Source organism: Rana temporaria, chromosome 2, assembly GCF_905171775.1.
Source record: "Rana temporaria chromosome 2, aRanTem1.1, whole genome shotgun sequence".
NCBI classification, from domain to species: domain Eukaryota; kingdom Metazoa; phylum Chordata; class Amphibia; order Anura; family Ranidae; genus Rana; species Rana temporaria.
In genome coordinates, this window is record NC_053490.1 from 419995677 (window position 1) to 420016584 (window position 20908).

At 42.8% G+C, this 20908-nt stretch overlaps 1 protein-coding gene and 1 long non-coding RNA gene across 3 annotated transcripts in view; both read right to left on the reverse strand.

The window, feature by feature from the left end:
- Positions 1-20908, reverse strand: part of POLA1 (DNA polymerase alpha 1, catalytic subunit) — a 481679-nt gene that overhangs the window by 353524 nt on the left and 107247 nt on the right. The gene's annotated exons all lie outside the window — the stretch shown is intronic.
- Positions 5627-6675, reverse strand: LOC120927494. Its single transcript, XR_005747094.1, has 3 exons — positions 6636-6675; positions 6131-6208; positions 5627-5703 (listed from the first exon to the last, which is right to left on the reverse strand). It is a non-coding gene; the product is annotated as an uncharacterized LOC120927494 (long non-coding RNA).

Below are 20908 nucleotides of genomic sequence, written 5' to 3' on the forward strand. Positions count from 1 at the left end.
AAAAAAATGTTTTTAAAGTGTGTAATTTGGGCAAACTTAACTCATGGCCTTTGCATAACCAAGCTGCTGTTGGCATCAGAATGTCTATTCTATTTAAAAAGAAGAAGTACAGCAAAAGCTCATATGGTTGTACTTCTTCCGTGGATCACAAGAGTGCAGTTAGTTTTGCACTACTGTGACCCATTTTGTAGCAGACAGTGGGCTGAAGCCCGCTGTCGGTCGACATCAGAGCCAGTCCAGGCTTAGGAAGTATCGGGACCATATGGTTGGGATCTACCCAGAACCCTGGACAGGCACCTGGCTCAGTCTGTCAGCAAGCAGCTGAGAGCCAGAGCCAGCCGCTCTGACCCCCTCCACAGCCCCACGTTCACTGGAGCACGGGAGGCAGAGCAGGTGACTGACAGTCACCAGCTCTTTACTTAAAGATGTGAGAACTGAGCAATCGGCTGTGTGATCATTTGGTTCTTAGTGTTGGAGCCGGCAGGGCACTGAAGGTGCATCCAGCTAGGCAAGAATGAATAAAAAACCGAATACTCCTTTTGATGTGGAAATTCATGTGGGGGGGTAAATTGGCAAACAGGTAGGATTTTATTGCAAAAGTGACATTACCTGCCTGTGTGCCCTGTATGTTCCACACGTACAGCTCAACATACATTTTGGCAATGCTCAGATGAATGAACTCACATTCATGGGAGGGACGTCATCTGGTCCAGACCAACAAAAAATGGCTGAAGATCAGTACTGTACCTAGAAACCAATTCAGCCAAAGATGACAGCAGTCAGCTGGGAGCTTCAGGAGACCGCAGAGCTGAGTATAGTTCCACTTTAAGAAGACAAAAGTTTCATCAGTCATTATGCCAAAGGCTTCTTTGCAAAAACCCTAGTAAAAGCTGGCCATACATAGGTCAGCTTTTTCAATTGTACTTTGTGATAAAATGCATAGGATGGGGCCAACAACTGTGACATCACATAATCTATCCCTGATTGGCCGATAAGCGAGCCTGGAGAGAAGCCCGTAGGGATGCCGCATTCGACATGACGATTATACCAACATGTCGTTTTTTTTTTATCCGGATCAATGTGAGTGCAATACTTTGTTTTATCAATAAATCAGTGTTATCATATCACACTATGGAAGCGTTTTTTTGCTTTTATCTCCAAGTCCCACTGGAACAGTGAGTGGATACAGCCTGTATGGTTTGCGTGAGACCACCTGTAATTCAGTGGTCATTTGCATCTGGTAAGCAGCGTGTGCGACTCACATTGGGTGAGTAACAGGATCTTCCTTTCACCAATTGCTTCCCTTCACCTGTTAGGTCTATTGCATGGAACACAGAGGAAGATTTAATATATTAGTTGAGTGGACTTAAACACAGCCAATAACCATTTTAAAGGAAAATTGTATTGTTTGTTCCCTCCGAGTATTTTATGGAAACTTATGTCTGATTTATATATCAATCTTTGACCCAATACTCATTTTGTAGCGCTGCACTGCTGTATATGATTATCTTGGAGTTTAATTAAATGTGATCAAATTAAACATTTAGAGTAAATTAAATGGGGTTTCAACTGTATTTTACAGTAAACGCAGTCCATGTACAGAACACATATGCAATCCACATATCCTGGTTTTGGCAACCCTTTCCTGAATTGTCACCACTTTCAAATTTATCAAACTATTCAGGGTCAAGCACTCGCAAAGCTTAAATATTCACATGCAGACAAAAGGGTACAGAATTTGGCCCATAACCAGCCACAAAAATGTAACAATTGTGTGTTCAAGGAACTCCAAAAAGAGCAAGCCCTACAACTAACGCATCTCTACTCAAAACTAGTTCTTTGCCATATATTCACTGTAAAGTAAAACCTTGGTTTGAGAGTAACTTGGTTTGAGAGCGTTTTGCAAGACAAGCAAAATGTTTTAGTAAATTTTGCCTTGATATACAAGCGATGTCTTGATATAAGAGTAGCGTCATGTCACAACGGAGTATAAATAGAAAAAGGAGAGGAGCCTCTAATTGTAGCAACATGGTTACATTTAATGAAGGTACAAGATTTAGCAACGTATTTCTACACTTAGGAGGTGCCTCTCTTCTGCAAAAAATGCTTTGATATACAAGTGCTTTGGATTACAAGCATGTCTCTGGAACAAATTGTGCTCGCAAGCCAAGGTTTTACTGTATATGTAAAGATTCAATATCTAAAACACTAGCGACCGAAGGGTTAAAAGGTGTCTGTGTTGTGGCGCTGCCAAAGCACTTTGCAGGCCCTTTGGCAGCGCTGCCCATTCATTTTAATGGGCAGGGTGTTTTGGGAGCGGTGTATTTACACCACTCCCAAACCGCCCCAAAGATTCTGCTTGCAGGATTTTTTTTTCCCCCGTCCTGCAAGTGCACTGCCCTAGTGTGAAAGCACTCAGGCTTTACTGGGGAGGCATGAGAGGCGCTTTGCAGGCACTTTCAGGTGCAATTTTTAGCGCTTAAATGCCTGAAAAACGCCCAGTGTGAAAGGGGTCTAGGGTTTATGCTAGCTGGCATAAAATTGTACTCGACTGAAGGGAAATGAGACCGACTGCACTAGAAAAGGAAAAAAGGCCATAAAGATTAAATCTAATAATGAACAGCTACAGCCCTTTTTCTCTACACCAGAAAGTATTGGGTTAGGATTTCTAAACGCCCATATTGCATGTAGTTTATTTGGATTTTGTAAGCATAGCAAACATACTTCTGTGTGCTTTAGAAACGTGTGGCTTGTGAGGTTTTTCTGGATATACCCTTCAATCATGGCACCACATATTATATGAATAGCGGTCATGAGACATTTTAGACTACAGTTGTAGTATCTAGATTGGAGTCTATAAGCCCAGGATAAGTATCTGGATTCGGAGTTCTGACTTTACTTGTTTGTTTAAGTAACAGAGGGGGGGGGGGGACAAAGAAAGATAGATATAGATAGAACGATAAAGATAGAAAGGAAGGAAGGTAGATAGATGGATAGATAAGAGTCCCTCCTTTCACATCAAAGTCCCCTTTAGATTAGGAGTCGACTCATCACATCAGGTTTCCCAATTTACATCACGATCCACAATTACATCAGTATCCCCCACCTTACAACTGGAGTCCCCATTCACATTAGGATTCCCCTATACATCAGGAGTCACCATTTACATTCAGGAGCTCTGTACTGAGCATCAATGGTCCCCTTATTAGGCAAGAGTCCCCCTTTACATCAGGAGCTCCCCCCTTCACATCAGAGTTCTCCCTCACATCAGCAGGGACCCTTTATATCAGTAACTCCTCTAATATCAAGGGTCCCTTTACATCAGGAGCCCTCCTTAAATCAAGAGTCCCTCTTTCAAATCTCCCTTTACATTAGTAGTCTTCTTTACATCAGGAGCAGAGTGTGACAGGAGGGGGCAGAGTGTGGAAGAGGAGGGGGCAGAGTGTGGAAGAGGAGGGGGCAGAGTGTGGAAGAGGAGGGGGCAGAGTGTGGAAGAGGAGGGGGCAGAGTGTGGAAGAGGAGGGAGACAGAGTGTGACAGGAGGGAGACAGAGTGTGACAGGAGGGAGACAGAGTGTGACAGGAGGGAGACAGAGTGTGACAGGAGGGAGACAGAGTGTGACAGGAGGGAGAGTGTGACAGGAGGGAGACAGAGTGTGACAGGAGGGAGACAGAGTGTGACAGGAGGGGGCAGAGTTGACAGAGGAGGCAGAGTGACTGTAGGACACACTATACTATACACTGACTGGGCACTGTGTAGAAGAGTCAGTGTATATAGTTCTGGCTACTGGGCTGGAGCTGCCCAAGAGCAGCCAGGGGAGGGGACTCTTACCTTGCAAGCTTGACAGAACCAGCATGGCTGAAGGAAAGACATGAGAGCCAGATGTTGGGACGTGGACTCTGAGCTGCTTTGCACAGAGGTGCAGAAGATGAGAGGCGCAGTCTAGCAAACAGGAGCAGCATGGCTAAAGGTAAGACGCGGGAGCCGAAGTCGGGGGTGGAGATGGAAGGCGGAGCTGCTCTGTGCGGAGAGGTGCAGTGTGGAGACACTGGAGAGAATATGCTGCAAGCAAGTGTCTTATAGGCTGAAGCGCTTACACAGTATAGAAAAGCACCACCCACACAAACCCCTCAATTCTCACCCACCCTTCATTATCCAGCAGCTCATCCTACCTCCCTCTGAATGACACTTCCCCCACCTCCCCTCCCTACTAACAGCAATGTGTCAAAACCCAGAATGTCTGGGTGAAAACCGCACAGGTGGCAACCCTAGGTACACCCCTGGGGAGATGTGACATGCTGCCGCGGGCCGCCGCGGCCCACTGGGCATATGCCCGGTTTGCCCTATGGCCAGGCCGGGCCTGGTTATCACTACTAGATTTTACCTACAGTCTCACTGATTAGATATCATGGAGCAACCTTTCAGAATTAGCTGTATACTGTAAAGACTACACCTTCACATTCAAGCTCATCATAAAGATGTAGCTATTTGTTTAAGGGACCCCCTAGGTGTCATTAGGAATATTTTCTGCAATACACAAAAAAAGATCCTGTCACTTCATTACCCAATAGATGTAAAACTTGGCACTAAAAGACAACTCCACCATCATACTTTTTACTGGTTACAGTAGAATTCTTGTTGGTTTTATAAGATACAAAAATAGAATTATACAGAAGCTGATTTTAGTGTGCACTGATTGGCCAGTGTCAACGGGACAAAATAAAAAAGTCACAAAAGCATTATTATAAAATCCTTGACATCTTTTACTTAGTGTGAAAATACTGTGCTGCTAATTAACATGTAGTTACGTTACAATAATGTGCAGAAATAATTTTCGTCTTGTAACAGACTTGACAAGAATTTAAAAAAAATGCAGTTAGTAAGTGCTATCTATATGTTCTATTCCAGGAAGGGGGGAGTGGGAAGATAAAGCTAGCATGACCTTCATAGCCGAACAACTGGTGCAGTGTAGAAAGCCCAACTATGAATCCTTGGCATGCTGGACCTGCTTTGATGACAGTCACATGACACACTTGACATGTCACCATTAAAATAGTTGCTATTGTTTCAATTAACTCCATTTCATTTCAATACCAAACTATCATAACATGGCAGCCTGGAATGGAAGCTTCTTAAAGTCAATACTTGTAAAATGATTTACAATTGCAGAGAGAAGGAATGACGCTCACTGAAGAGAATGTTAATGTCATATTCAGCTTTCAGAAATGAGAATACACTTTAATTTCTTTGTAAACATACACAATGAAAAAAAAAGCAGAGTGGGAGGGTGTATACAGAGGGGGTTGTTAATTTCAATTTTGGGGGGAAGCATATGCAGGGGGCTCCTTGCATCTGGGGCTATTCTTCAAGTGGGGCTTTTCTATAAGTGGAAGCACTTCGGCCTCAGCACTTGTCTGAAGATTCTTCTCTCTCTTCACAGGTATGTGTTTGCAGCTGACTGACATCCACCCAGAATTGAAAACTGAACGTGTTTAATTCCCCATAGTCTAAATTGCTGGTATGTGTTTGCAGCTGACTGACATCCACCCAGAATTGAAAACTGAACGTGTTTAATTCCCCATAGTCTAAATTGCTGGTATGTGTTTGCAGCTGACTGACATCCACCCAGAATTGAAAACTGAACGTGTTTAATTCCCCATAGTCTAAATTGCTGGTATGTGTTTGCAGCTGACTGACATCCACCTAGAATTGAATCATTGCTGTCTGCATTGCTTATGTCCATTTGATAATACTGGCATGTTATCTTTGCTTAACCCTCTGTAGCCCTGTCCACCTTACAATGTTTTATTATCTTCCTTGGCTTACCCAAATCATGGGCCATTAATTTTATTGTCCTCTTGCTGTTCTGTTTCTGAACTAAGAATTCTGCCCTGTTGAACAGCATACCTTATTGCCTCCTGATTAGTTAATTGAAAGCACCCACCCCCTATATCCAGCAGTATAAATGTAAGCTTCCTTTTGGGGGGAAGCATATGCAGGGGGCTCCTTGCATCTGGGGCTATTCTTCAAGTGGGGCTTTTCTATAAGTGGAAGCACTTCGGCCTCAGCACTTGTCTGAAGATTCTTCTCTCTCTTCACAGGTATGTGTTTGCAGCTGACTGACATCCACCCAGAATTGAAAACTGAACGTGTTTAATTCCCCATAGTCTAAATTGCTGGTATGTGTTTGCAGCTGACTGACATCCACCTAGAATTGAATCATTGCTGTCTGCATTGCTTATGTCCATTTGATAATACTGGCATGTTATCTTTGCTTAACCCTCTGTAGCCCTGTCCACCTTACAATGTTTTATTATCTTCCTTGGCTTACCCAAATCATGGGCCATTAATTTTATTGTCCTCTTGCTGTTCTGTTTCTGAACTAAGAATTCTGCCCTGTTGAACAGCATACCTTATTGCCTCCTGATTAGTTAATTGAAAGCACCCACCCCCTATATCCAGCAGTATAAATGTAAGCTTCCTTTTGGGGGGAAGCATATGCAGGGGGCTCCTTGCATCTGGGGCTATTCTTCAAGTGGGGCTTTTCTATAAGTGGAAGCACTTCGGCCTCAGCACTTGTCTGAAGATTCTTCTCTCTCTTCACAGGTATGTGTTTGCAGCTGACTGACATCCACCCAGAATTGAAAACTGAACGTGTTTAATTCCCCATAGTCTAAATTGCTGGTATGTGTTTGCAGCTGACTGACATCCACCTAGAATTGAATCATTGCTGTCTGCATTGCTTATGTCCATTTGATAATACTGGCATGTTATCTTTGCTTAACCCTCTGTAGCCCTGTCCACCTTACAATGTTTTATTATCTTCCTTGGCTTACCCAAATCATGGGCCATTAATTTTATTGTCCTCTTGCTGTTCTGTTTCTGAACTAAGAATTCTGCCCTGTTGAACAGCATACCTTATTGCCTCCTGATTAGTTAATTGAAAGCACCCACCCCCTATATCCAGCAGTATAAATGTAAGCTTCCTTTTGGGGGGAAGCATATGCAGGGGGCTCCTTGCATCTGGGGCTATTCTTCAAGTGGGGCTTTTCTATAAGTGGAAGCACTTCGGCCTCAGCACTTCAGCGATTGCACAAAGCAAAACAAATCTTTAGTTTGCTGTTCATGATACAGGTATAATTTTTTTTTTTTTTTTGGAGGAATTCACATTCCTCCCCTTCGAAAATGCACTCTCTACCACTCCTTCTGACAGTTGGGTTTTCTATCCTCAAACTTTCTTCCAGTCACCCCTCTGGTCCACCCTACACCCTCTATATATCACCCTCACTTCTGTCCTCTCCTTATTACTGCACTCACCAACTCATGCTAATTCTAAAGTCAAACGCCCAATGCTCCAAATCACTGGGGCAGGTCCACTCATATAAATCGCATTCCCACATTACCTCCCTCACCCTCCTGCTTCTCCTATCCTCTGGTGATATCTCCCCAAACCCTGGGCCTCCTTCATCAAACCGTGCTCAACGCACACATTACCCTACACGCTCTGGGTGCAGTCGCAATGCACACAATCTGGTTCCCATTTCTCTTCTTCCCATGACCAGACTCCCTTTCTCCTGCGCCATTCTGAACGCTCGCTCCATCTGTAACAAACTCATGTCCCTCCACGATCTCTTTATCGCAAACTCATTTAATCTACTCGCCATTACTTAAACCTGGCTCCACGAATCCGACACTGCGTCTTCTGCTGCTCTATCCCACGGTGGTCTTCTTTGGACTCACTCCCCCAGACTCAGTGGACGCAAAGGAGGGGGTGTTGGAATCCTTTTAGCCCCACATAGCACCTTTCAGGTACTTCACCCACCTCCCTCTCTGTCACTCTCCTCATTTGAGGCGCATTGCGTTCGTCTCTTCTCCCCAGTTTCTCTAAGGATAGCTGTGATCTACCGCCCCCCCGGTCCAGTATCCTCCTTTCTTGATGACTTCTCTGCCTGGCTACCCTACTTTCTCTCTTCTGAAATCCCCACAATCATTCTTGGCGACTTCAACATTCCTACAAATGCTAACACTCCTGCAACTTCCAAACTTCTCAGTCTAACCTCCTCTTTTGACCTGAAGCAATGGATACATGCTCCTACTCACTCTGAAGGCAATACCCTTGACCTTGTCTTTTCCCACCTATGCACTCCATGCAACCTCTCCATCGATCCTTACCCCCTCTCTGATCACCACCTTATTAATTTCACGCTCTCCCTCTCCTCCGTCTCCTCTCCCTCCAAATACCTAACAGTCACTCGTAGAAACCTTCAGCATATCAACCCTTCTCTTCTACACTCTGCAACTGACCACCTCTATGACAAAATTGCACCCCTGTCCTGCACTGACCTAGCTACTTCTGTCTACAACACTTCACTTCTAGCATCACTGGACAGACTGGCCCCCCTCACCACACGCAGAATAAGGCCCCGCCCCCTTCAACCCTGGCAAACTGATGATACTAGAAGTCTGAAAAAACACAACCGTGCTCTCGAGCGCCAGTGGCGCAAGACTAAGTCCCAGGAAGACTTCGTCCAGTATAAATCTGCCCTCCAAAAATACAATTCCAGCCTCCTCGCTGCCAAACAGACCTACTTCATCACCCTCATTAAAAACTTATCATCCCGTCCCCGTCAACTCTTCTCTACCTTCAACTCCCTGCTTCGTCCTCCATTGCCTCCACCCACTAACTCAATCAACGCCCAGGAGATTGCCAATCACTTCAAACAGAAGATTGATACAATTCGCAAGGAGATCTCTACTGTTCAGACATCCTCCACACCTCACACCTCATGCACACAGGTACAGTCACTACTTCCCTCGTTCAACCCCACCACTACAGAGGAGGTCGCTAAATTACTAACTAATGTCCATCTTACCACCTGCGCTCTAGATCCTGTTCCCTCACAAATGCTACGTTCACCCTCTTGCTCTATTCTACACTCTCTTACCCACATCTTCAATCTCTCCCTCTCTTCTGGCATCTTCCCTAACTCTTTGAAACATGCACTAGTCAGCCCCATACTTAAAAAGCCCTCACTGGACCCATCCAATCTAGACAACCTACGCCCCATCTCCTTGCTCCCCTTTTTATCCAAACTCCTTGAACGTCTAGTCTACAACCAACTGAGCATACACCTTGCTGACAATAACCTTCTTGATCCCCTTCAGTCTGGATTTCGTCCACAACATTCCACTGAAACTGCTCTCCTAAAACTAACAAACGATATACTAATGGCCAAAACTAAAGGACACTATTCTGTGCTCCTACTCCTGGACCTCTCTGCCGCCTTCGACACGGTTGACCACCCACTCCTCCTCAAAAAACTCCACACCTTTGGTCTCTGTGACTTTACTCTTCGCTGGTTCTCTACCTACTTATCCAACCGCACCTTCAGCGTTACTTACAACTCTACTTCCTCCTCTCCTCTACCATTCTCTGTTGGGGTCCCCCAAGGTTCTGTTCTTGGACCCCTCCTATTTTCAATCTACACCTCCTCCCTGGGTCAGCTGATAGCCTCCCACAGCTTCCAATACCATCTTTACGCTGATGACACTCAAATCTATTTCTCTGCCCCTCAACTCACTCCTTCATTTTCCTCACGTATCACTAATTTACTATCAGATATATCACTTTGGATGTCACGTCACTTCCTCAAACTCAACCTATCCAAAACCGAACTTATCATTTTTCCTCCCCCACGTGCCTCTTCCCCTGATCTTTCTGTCAAAATTGATGGCACAACTATCAGCCCATCCCCACATGTCAAGGTCCTAGGAGTAGTCCTGGACTCTGAACTGTCCTTTAAGCCTCATGTTCAATCACTGTCCAAATCTTGCCGCCTCAACCTCCGCAACATCTCCAAAATACGCCCCTTTCTAACCAATGACGCCACAAAGCTCTTAATTCACTCCCTGGTCATCTCTCGCCTTGATTACTGCAATTCCCTTCTCATTGGCTTACCGCTGCATACTCTAACCCCCCTTCAATCCATCATGAATGCTGCAGCCAGACTTATCCACCTTACCAACCGCTCTGTCTCTGCTACTCCTCTATGTCAATCCCTCCACTGGCTTCCGCTTGCCCAACGAATTAAATTCAAAATACTAACTATGACCTTCAAAGCCATCCACAATTCTGCCCCCTGCTACATCACTGACCTAGTCTCCAAATACCAACCTAATCGCTCTCTTCGTTCTTCTCAAGACCTCCTGCTCTCTAGCTCTCTCATCACCTCCTCCCATGCTCGTCTACAGGACTTTTCCAGAGCCTCTCCAAGCCTATGGAACTCCTTACCCCAAACTATCCGTCTATCTCCTTCTCTTTTAGCTTTTCGAGGATCCCTGAAAACCCTCCTCTTCAGAGAAGCCTATCCTACCCACACCTAACAACTGTATTTTAACTTTGCCCACCTGATCACCCCCATCTACTACCCTCTGATCCACTTCACCCTCCCTTCTAGATTGTGAGCTCTAACGAGCAGGGCCCTCTGATCATTCCTGTATTAAATTGTATTGTAACTATAATGTCTTCCCTGATGTTGTAAAGCGCTGCGTAAACTGTTGGCGCTATATAAATCCTGTATAATAATAATAATAATTAACAGCAAAGCAGCTGAAACGGATTAACAACAGGTGCACTAGATGGGCAACAATGAGATGACCTCCAAAAACAGGAATGTTTTTTCAGGTGGAGGTGTCCAAAATTGTTTCCCCTACTTATCTTTTCTGACCGTTTTTCACTAGTTTTGCATTTGGCTAGAGTCAGTGTCACTACTGGTAGCACAATGCGATACTTGGACCCTATAAAGGTTGCACAGGCAGTCCAAATCCTCCAGGATGGCACATCAATACGTGTTTGCCGTGTCTCCCAGCAGTCTCAAGAGAATGGAGGAGATTCCAGGAGACAGGAAGTTACTCTAGGAGAGCTGGACAGAGCCGTAGAAGGTCCTTAACCCTTCAGCGGGACCGGTATCTGCTCCTTTGTGCAAGGAGGAACAGGATGAGCACTGCCAGAGCCCTACAAAATTACCTCCAGCAGGCCACTGGTGTGAATGTCTCTGACCAAACAATCAGTAACAGACTTCATGGTGGTGGCCTGAGGGCCGATGTCCTCTAGTGTGCTCTGTGCTCACTGCTGGACACTGTTGAGCTTGATTGGCATTTTCCATTGAACACCAGAATTGGCAGGTCCGCCACTGGTGCCCCATGCTTTTCACAGATGAGAGCAGGTTCACCCTTAGCATATGTGACAGACGTGAAAGGGTCTGGAGAAGCCGCGGAGAACTTTATGCTGCCTGTAACATTGTTCAGCATGACCGTGATGGTCTGGGGAGGCATATCCATGGAGGGATGCACAAACATCTACAGGCTACACAATGGCAGTCTGACAGCCATTAGGTATCAGGATGAAATCCTTGGACCCATTGTCAGACCCTACGCTGGTGCAGTGGCTCCTGGGTTTCTCCTGGTGCACGACTATGCCTGGCCTCATTCCTGGAGGATGAAGAAATTGATACCATTGAATGGCCCCCACGCTCACCTGACCTAAATCCAAAAGAACACCTCTGGGACATTATGTTTTGGTCCATCCGGTGCCGCCAGGTTGCACCTCAGTCTGTTCAGCAGGTCAGTGATGCTCTGGTCCAATCCTGGGAGGAAATACCCCAGGACACTATCCATCATCTCATTAGGAGCATGCCCTGATGTTGTCAGGCATGCATACAAGCACTTGGGGGCCATACAAACTACTACTAAGGACCATTTTAAATTGTTGCAATGGAATTTCAGCAAAATGGACTAGCTTGCTGCATAATTGTTTCACTTTGATTTTCGGGGTGTCATTGAATTCAGACCTCTGTAGGTGGATAATTTTCATTTCCATCAAATGATGTGCCATCCTTTCATTCCGAACACATTACCCAGTCGATATCAATATAGATATCCAGCATGAGATTTTTACCCTATGAGATCTGAGGTTTTCAAAGTGTTCCTTTAATTTTGCAGTGTATATACAATTTAAACAGTTGATCCAGAGGAAGGCAAAATAAATTATAAAAAAAAAAAACACACAACATGAACAAATTTTCTCCAGTTGGGGAAAAAATCCTTCCTGGTCACCCCCAAGGGACAATTGAATATTTCCGGCATCAACTTTACCTATACATTTTAGTATCCAGTTATATTTTGTACATTTAAGAAATAATGCAGGCTTTTTTCAAACAATCTTCAAAGTTGGCCAGAACTAGCTCTTGAGGGAGTCTATTCTACAGCTCTTACAATGAAGAAACCTTTCCGTATTTGGAGGTTAAACCTCTTTCGATAGACAAAACGTGCCCCTTTGTCCTCTGTGACGACCTTAACCACCTCAATACTGGGCACTTTCACCCCCTTCCTGCCCAAGCCATTTTTTCCCCACAAATAGAGCTTTCTTTTAGTGGGTTTTGATCACCTCTGCGGTTTTTATTTTTTGTGCTGTAAACAAAACAGCAACAATTAAAAAAAAAAAAAAAAAGCAATATTTTTTACTTTTTGCTATAATAAATATCCCCCAAAATTATATATATATATATATATATATATATATATATATATATATATATATATATATATATACACACACACACACACACATAATACAATATATATATATACACACATATACACATATACACACACACACACACACACACACACACACACACACACACACACACACAAGCATATAAAGTTAGAGCGGCTACAAAATAGGGGATAGATTTATAGCATTTTTATTTTTACTAGTAATGGCGGCGATCAGTGATTTTTATCGTGACTAGGGGGCGATCAAGGGGTTAAATGTGTACCCTAGTGAGTAACTGTAGGGGGAGGAGACAGATCGGTGTCCCTATGTACAAGGGACACACAATTGGTCTCCTCTCCCTGACAGGACATGGATCTGTGTGTTTAAACACACAAATCCACGGTCCTACTCAGTTACTGGGCAATCGCGGGTGCCCATGGGACATCTCGGCCGCCGGGCATGCGTGTCGGGTTCCCAGTAACGTGGCGTGTGCGCTTGGGAAGGCGAAGACGTCATGACGCCCTCCCAGAACGAGAGGCTTATCGTCCCGCCGTCATTTGACAGCGGGCAGTAGGCTAGTGGTTAAAGTGAATAATGCAAACACCAAGTTGACTGTAGGGACCACTTGCGTATTTATATTGATCATATCTCCCTTAATCTCTGCTTCTTGAGAATAAATTCAGTTCCTCCAATCTTTCCTCATAGCAGAGCTCCTCCGTGCCTCTCGTCAGTTTGGTTGCCTTTCTCTGCACCTTTCTCCAGTACCCAGATATTCTTTTTGTGAACTGGTTCCCAAAACTGAACTGCTTATTCTAGATGAGGTCTTACTAATTTCTACAAAGGCGAAATGATACAGGGTCTGGACAAAAATATGGAAACATATGATTTGCAGGTGTGAAAGTGATAAGTTTAAAAGTGGAACTGATGTAACATTCTTTTGCTTGCGCTGTGTGATGAGACACCAAGCTAACGGCTGGGAAGCTTCACTTTCGTCATTCAGCTTTGGCCCCCACTTCTCCTTTACAACACTTTGTGGCAGAAGCTCATCACCCAGCAAAACTTTAGGAGGTAGTAGTTGTGGAATTAGTAGGCTTAGGTTGTTCTTTGTAGGTAGAAGACTCACAAGAGTATGAATTAAAGGAAGGAAGCAGTGTCATAAAATCTTGCTTCGGGGTAGGGGAACAGCTATTAACCCCAAGCACTTTGCGTCGTCTGTACCATGAGCGATATTTTTTTCTCCCCTCAGCCATTGCCAAGTGAGAGGATCCCCTGTGAGATACTCACAAAATAGATGAGGAATGAGAGGGTATTTGCTTGTCCAGGAAAGGATACCTCAGGCACCAATGTCCTGCGTCTCTGAAGATGCAAGTAGCATGCAGCCATGATTCTTGAATTCTCATTAACAGCCAAAATGCATTTGTAACTAGGTCACCACCCAAATAGCAATATTGTGTGTGAAAAACCTGCCAAAAAGGTAAACCATAACAACCAACAACATAGTGGAGGTATTTACAGATGGGGTAACAACAGAGTAAAATAACCCCCGACGTGTAACAGAACACTGTCACAATTACAAGGAAACATGGTGTTGCAGAATCCATGCTGCTGCATGTTCTTGTTACAGTGGGCATACCCTGAATAGGTCTTCGGGGGACTGCTGTGGGATCAGAGTACAGTTGCCAAGGTGTGCATTGATGGCAATCTGTAAACGGATAGCGACTGCTAAGGCAATAAGCGGTTGGCTCTTGATAGAAGTGTCAATTGAAGTAGTAAAGAAATGGTGAATAAATGGTATAGACTTCTTCAGAGGAAAAAAAAAGGTCCATCACTGGAGAACATTACCAAAAATAACTGAAGTCTCATGGTGTGATTATATGAGTGGGGTGCATTTCCTGATTAGCTTTTGCTGGTATCCATCCACCTGAAAGTGGAAGCATACAACTCAGTCTATGAATACAAGTCCTATCTTCTGGTACTGTGTGATTAAGTAACAACTTCAAAAGGTTTAAACCTCACCAGTAATAGGCAAGGTTTCACACTTGTCAGTCATAAGCCTATTTCAAGAGATTTCACATTCTCTACTAAAAATATTGTTATTACTTGCTGTTCAGAGTTTGAGGGAATATTATATTTTTCCCATGCATTGTTGGTTGTATGGTGAGGATTTAACCCCAAAACTGTTTGACACCATGATTGGTAACCTACCCTGGGTAAGTAACAACTGGAGATTAAATTATTTGCTTATTGACAAATTTCAGGGGATCCATGGAAAGCTAAATGAAGCTAAATGAAGGTGGTCTTTAAGGGTGCCAGGTCAGGGGCTTTAACTGGCTTATGAGTGGTTAACGAATTTACCCTAGACCTGCTCCTGTGGCATAAAATGGACCCTTGAAAGCTAGGCATAAAATATTCTATATTGAGGATCACTAGTCCCCCTAATGATAACCCCAATCCTTTGTTTTCTAACAAAACCATGCAATCATATGTGCTGATCACATAGCTTTGTTGGAGAACAAAGTTATGTGTTTTTTTTTTTTTTTATCCTTCTAAAGCAGTACACACAAAATTACAGCAGGGGCAAAAAATAGGTAATATTACTGCAAAATAAAGGTTAGTAAAATAACGGTCTCACTGTACCATGAAGCATTAGACACACACAGACGGTGACTAGGGTTTGAAATCTTCTATGCAAAAAAAAGTTTAAGAATGGTTAGAAGTCTTCAAAGTAAAGACATCAGATAATCTGTTTTGAGTTTTCTTTATGAAATACAATAAGTAAAATGGCACAGTAGCTGTGCCTGTTTGCTAAGATCTCTAGATAAAAGGCACTGTTCAAAAAAAGGTGTCACTGTACATCATATTTTACTTGCTTGCAAAGTGAGCCTAGCTATTAAGCACACTATAAAGTTAGTTCTTCAATAAAATCTTTATCACAGCACATTCATAACAGAAATTATTGAAGACAATCAAGAGTGTTTGCTAAAACCGGTTCTTTAACTCGAAGTGAGAAGAAATACTGAAAACAATGAAAGCTATAAATAAAAATTAAAAAGGAAAAAAGGAAGGCTGCAACAGTTGTGAAGAGGGTATAGCTTTCATTTGTGTCAGAAGTAGAAAGGGCATGGGCGAAACAAATCTCCACCAATAGAAAGAACTTTATGATAATCTATCATACATGCTTGGCATGCCCTGTGTAACAGAGAAAGGTTGCTGGGCTTATCCAAGAGGTTCTGCCTTGTTATCCGGACCAGCTGTTAAGGACATAAAAAAAAAAAAAAAACGCAAGAAGGAATCTATCCTGCACTCATAAAATGGGCCTTACTTGGTGCCAGTAAAGGATATGAATCGTAAAAAAAAAAAAAACACAATAATAATTCAAGGACAGCATACTGTAACAGCACTGATTTTCTCGTTATGCAAATAACAGGCGCTAAACAGGAAATACAAACCACACATCAATTCAAATGCTAGTCCACTAAAAAATAAATGCTGAAGTAAATTGAGAAATAAGCAAGAAAAAATCCAACTATTCAATTTCCTTTGCACTTACATTACCTTTCATACTGGTGACATAATCTTTAAAGAAAGCGACCATTGTTCATTTAATTACAAAAGTTGTCTCCGGTAAAAATGTTGTTATTCCTTAGAACACCAACATATAAATGAACAATAGAATCTGTTGAAGCAGGAACTACTTGGTCACTCACTTTAAAAAAAAAAAAAAAAAAAAAAAAAGGAATATTGGAGCAGTACCATATTTTAATCCAGAAGATTGACAGTTCAAAGGAATACGCACAAGATACAGATAGAAAATATGCCAAATATAAAAGCAAAGTAATGATAATCCGTTATATATCACAATTACTCTGGAACAATTAAGATACCATCTTAAAGTGTGCATATAGCCGCTACTCTGAAAAGTGAAACATCCTTGGATAGCTTTACAGAGATGTTTTACAAGTGATGTGGAGGCAACAGGTTACCTTACAAATGGCTGAATTACCCTATAAATGGCAGACTACTCCACCGCAATCATATGCATTGCACATGGTTACGGAGCGGTTCCAGCACAGTCCCATAGAACTGAATATGTTGCGTTTGGTGACTTTATCGCCCAGCTGAAAGCAACATGGTGTTTTTTCACTTAAAAATAAACATGTTATACTCGCCTCCTCTTTGCAGTGAGTGGTTTTGCACAGAGCAGACCAGGTGGTTCTCTTCTCAGGTCCCTCTTCGGTACTTCTAGCCCCTCCTCCCTGTCGAGAACCCCCCACAGCAAGCACCTTGCTATGGGGGCACCCGAGCTGAGCCACTGCTTTGTGTTGCAATTCAGGCACAGTGCCATGACCTGACCCACCCCCTCTTTCTCCTCATTGGCTCACCGACCTTGACAGCAGTGGGAGCCAATGGCGCTCCGCTGCTGTCTCAGCCAATCAGAAGGGAGAGTCCCGGCCAGCTGAGTGTCTCGTGCAATGTTGTTGGATCAGAGAAGGCTCAGGTTAGTATTAGGGGGGCCACTTCACACACTAGGATTTTTTGAATGAATAAGCTACACAGCAGACAGCTTGCCGTTCTCAATTGACAAGTGCGCTGATCAGCACGCTCTTAGTCCATTCACTCTTGCGCCAGCCTTCTAATGGAAATTCGGTATGTTGCAGGCTAGCTGGGAATTTATATTTGTTGTTTTTTTTACATACATCGCCCTTCTGCAAATACCAATCATGGGTTGGGGTAACTGGCATTCGATTGTACTGTTGTTTCACCGATGTGGGGATGTACTGGATACATTTGCCACCACTGTGCTTTTGCTGGGTGTCCAGTGCATCCAGATACCTTAGAAGAGTGGGCTCCCTACAGGCATACCTGCCCTCAATCTATTCATTATTACATAAATGTTCCAACCTGGAGACGCTTAATTTATAGAGTTAGGACTGCAGTACACGGGGGTACCGTGACGTGGCCACTGCAAATTATGCATGTATTTGCAAATGTGAAATATGAATTTAGCCTTTACATACTTAAATCTGAGCATGTATCAGCCTCTTGCAGGTGCTGTGCTTTAGAAATTAGACTGGGAGAAGCAGCCAGTTATGCTCCAGTGCTTATGTGCTAAAAGGTGACATGTTGCTAGGAGAAGAGAGCAAAGTATCAAATAAGATCATTAGTATGCTGCTCCTGCTTTCACTGTCCAGTCACAGGTTAGTGGAGGTACCACCACTAAGTGTCCCTCAATTGCAACAGAGAAACATCAGGTCTGACATTAATAAAATGTACATCTAGAACCACAATGGAGGAATTTAATATTTAGCATTTTGTTTTATGATATTTCCCATGTCACATACAGCATGTACCGCATTGTCCATGTGGCCTGTAGACTCTGGCAGGTGTTAACATCAGTAACAAATGCTGGTAGCAAATGTTGTATATGCCTAATGCAATGTTAGTTTGTAATTACAAAAGTACCTTCGAAGAGTTTTATAAATCTTTTAACCAACTGACCCCCAGGCCAATTCTGACATTTCTCTTAGGCTGGGTTCACACTACGGTTTTCCCGTCCGTCAGCCGCATACGATTTCAGTATTGAAAACGTACGGGCCCGGACGGGAAAACGTAGAGATAGACAATGCATTGCAAATCGTATGCACTCGGATGCATCCGGGTGCGTACGATTTGCTGGCAAAACGTTTTTTAAACGTACGCAAAACCGTGTTCAACCACAGTTTTGCGGTCGTTTTTAAAACAGTATGGCAACCGCATACGTTTTCCTTTAACATTAATGTTAATGGAAAACGCACATATGTGCGGTGCCATACGTTCCCGTCCGTTTCAGCATTTTTTTACTAGAACATTAAGCCCTGGTAAAATATAAAAGATAAACGGTTACACCAAGTAAAATAGATATATATCACACTATAAAACTGTACACGCCCATGGAATGGCGGAAAATTATGTTACATTATGGGCGGGTCCTTCAGTCATCTGTAAAAGCGATGTAGCGGCTGTTTAGCTACAATTGTAGGGAATTGCAAGCAAAAGAAAAAACGGTACAATGATCATGGTTGTAGCTGCAACCATGATCCTGGTACAACGACTTCAACCCGAGGCCGTATATTTACGTGTACTACACTATTTAACACATTACTTATACATTACTTTACCAGTCAAACGAGCGAGTGCTTTAGGGAGTGATCACTGAAGTGTCATGATATTTAAAACATTTTAACCTATCAATCTAGAGGTCAACACTATTTGGCGAGTTAATTTACTTAGTATGGCAGGTGGGTGGTGGGGAAAAATCTGGAAAATGAGGTTAAATATTCACTTTAGACTGCTGTTTACATTCAGTAACCCTTGAAAATTTTTCCTAGAACCAAGTTTTTTGTTCCCCAAAAGGTTTTCACTGTGAGAAATATGTATTCACCTTTACATCTGACAAACAGGTATTGATCTGGGATATTTTAATTTAGGTAAAGACTAACATAAGTTTCACCGTTTACTGCAACTCATAATTCAGATGTAGCAGACATTAGCACATAGCACGGAATATAAAAAAAAAGTGGATTTCTTGCACTCAAAGATGAGCCATTTGTTCTATTCCATGTACAAAGACACGAAACATGCTTTTTCTGTAGACTTTCCACAGCGTCTCATTTTTGCCTCCTAAATCACAATATAGCAGCACTTGACATCCTGGTTATATAAAACTGATCATGGAAGGAGTTCAATCATAGCCGACTACAGTTCCCAGTATGCTTTGCAAGGGAAGGCAGACACCATTTCAAATGACCTCTGACTGCTGCAGTATAATCTGTTGAGAGGCAAAAGACAAGACATCTCCAGAGACAATTAGAAATATACTACAAAAGAGTACAAAGGGGTAAACAGTTAGCAGCTAATTTTAGTACCAGATGCTTGAATAAACAAGCAGGGGAAAAATAAAGGGAAAGGGCTGATTGGCCTTCACCCATAATGTACAGTAAAGCATTGGCATCCCAGCTATGTGACAGCATGCTGCAGGGCACGTCCACGTCTGGTGGCTGCAGGGTAGAGCACAGGGTAGAAGCTGATCATGTGAAATATTCACCTTTTATTGGCCTTTTAAGGCATTCTGTTTCTGAGCCAAGATAAGCTGTAGAAGCCACCCCCCATTCTGCGGCACAGTCTAAAACATCTGTGATGTACTTGCACAGAACACACAATCAGGTGATGTCCGACACATTGTGCCAGTGACATGCCGGGTGACTGCGTTAATAAACAAGAGGGCATCAACTAACTCTCCCAGACTGGGGGGTGGAGGTGTGAGCAGAGGGAATGAATTGATGAGCAGTATTTGTGTGGAGATCTCCTTTCAACTAAAACTTAAAATTCTTTCATTTTCAAACCAGCTTTTTACAAACAATGGTACCAACCTCATACCCCATTGAACAGTATAAGAACAAAGTGCAATACTACTTGGCGGGAAAGTCAGTTCGCTGAATCTAGTACGAGTACTGTATTTACTCTCTAGCTCTTGTTCCGATTTTAAAATCAGACACATAAAAGGATGGAGAAAAAAAAAAAAAACAACGTTGACAACCGAAGAAAAAAAAATTATGGAAGACAGCTGCAGAGAGCACAACTGGCACCAGCATACAAAACTGGAATACAATACCTACAACCATTACTGAACAACTGAAAAATCTGCTGGCGAATAAAACAATAATTATGTATCGCATATAAGCACAGTATATCCATGTGCTAGATACAGCTGCATTATGATTCAACGCTAACATACGGACTATAAGAATAATGTAAACATCAAACTCATGTTTAAAAAAAGGGGTGAATGAATAAGAGCCCGAAGAGTGACTTTTTTTACCATCCTTAACCACCTTTAAAAGCTGTAGCTTTGATAGGTATACTAAAATGGAAATCTTCAGTCATTTCTTTTCTTACCAGGCACTACATTAATGAAATGAAAGAGGGGTCTGATATAGTGACATGAGCCTTGAACACAGCTACAAGTACCAAACATCAGTCCTAATTAAATACTTCCAAAAAACGATAAAAATACCCAGCACTCAAATAACTACAATATAAATAATAAAAAAAACAGCACAAGGGCCATTTCCAAAGACAAATAAAAAGTTGTCGATTTTATAATTGTTGATTTACTCATACCATCCACTTGTGTGAAGGGGCAGGAACAAAACACAACAATTGGAGCTTTTTTATGGGACTTCTTAGCAGTGAAAACAAAAGTTCAGATGCATGAAATCTCTTAATTGTTTAATGATTGTAAAGCATCTATCGCCACCTAGTGAAACTACTAGTAGTACAAGAAACTCGTCAGGTCTGAATGAGACATCCTTT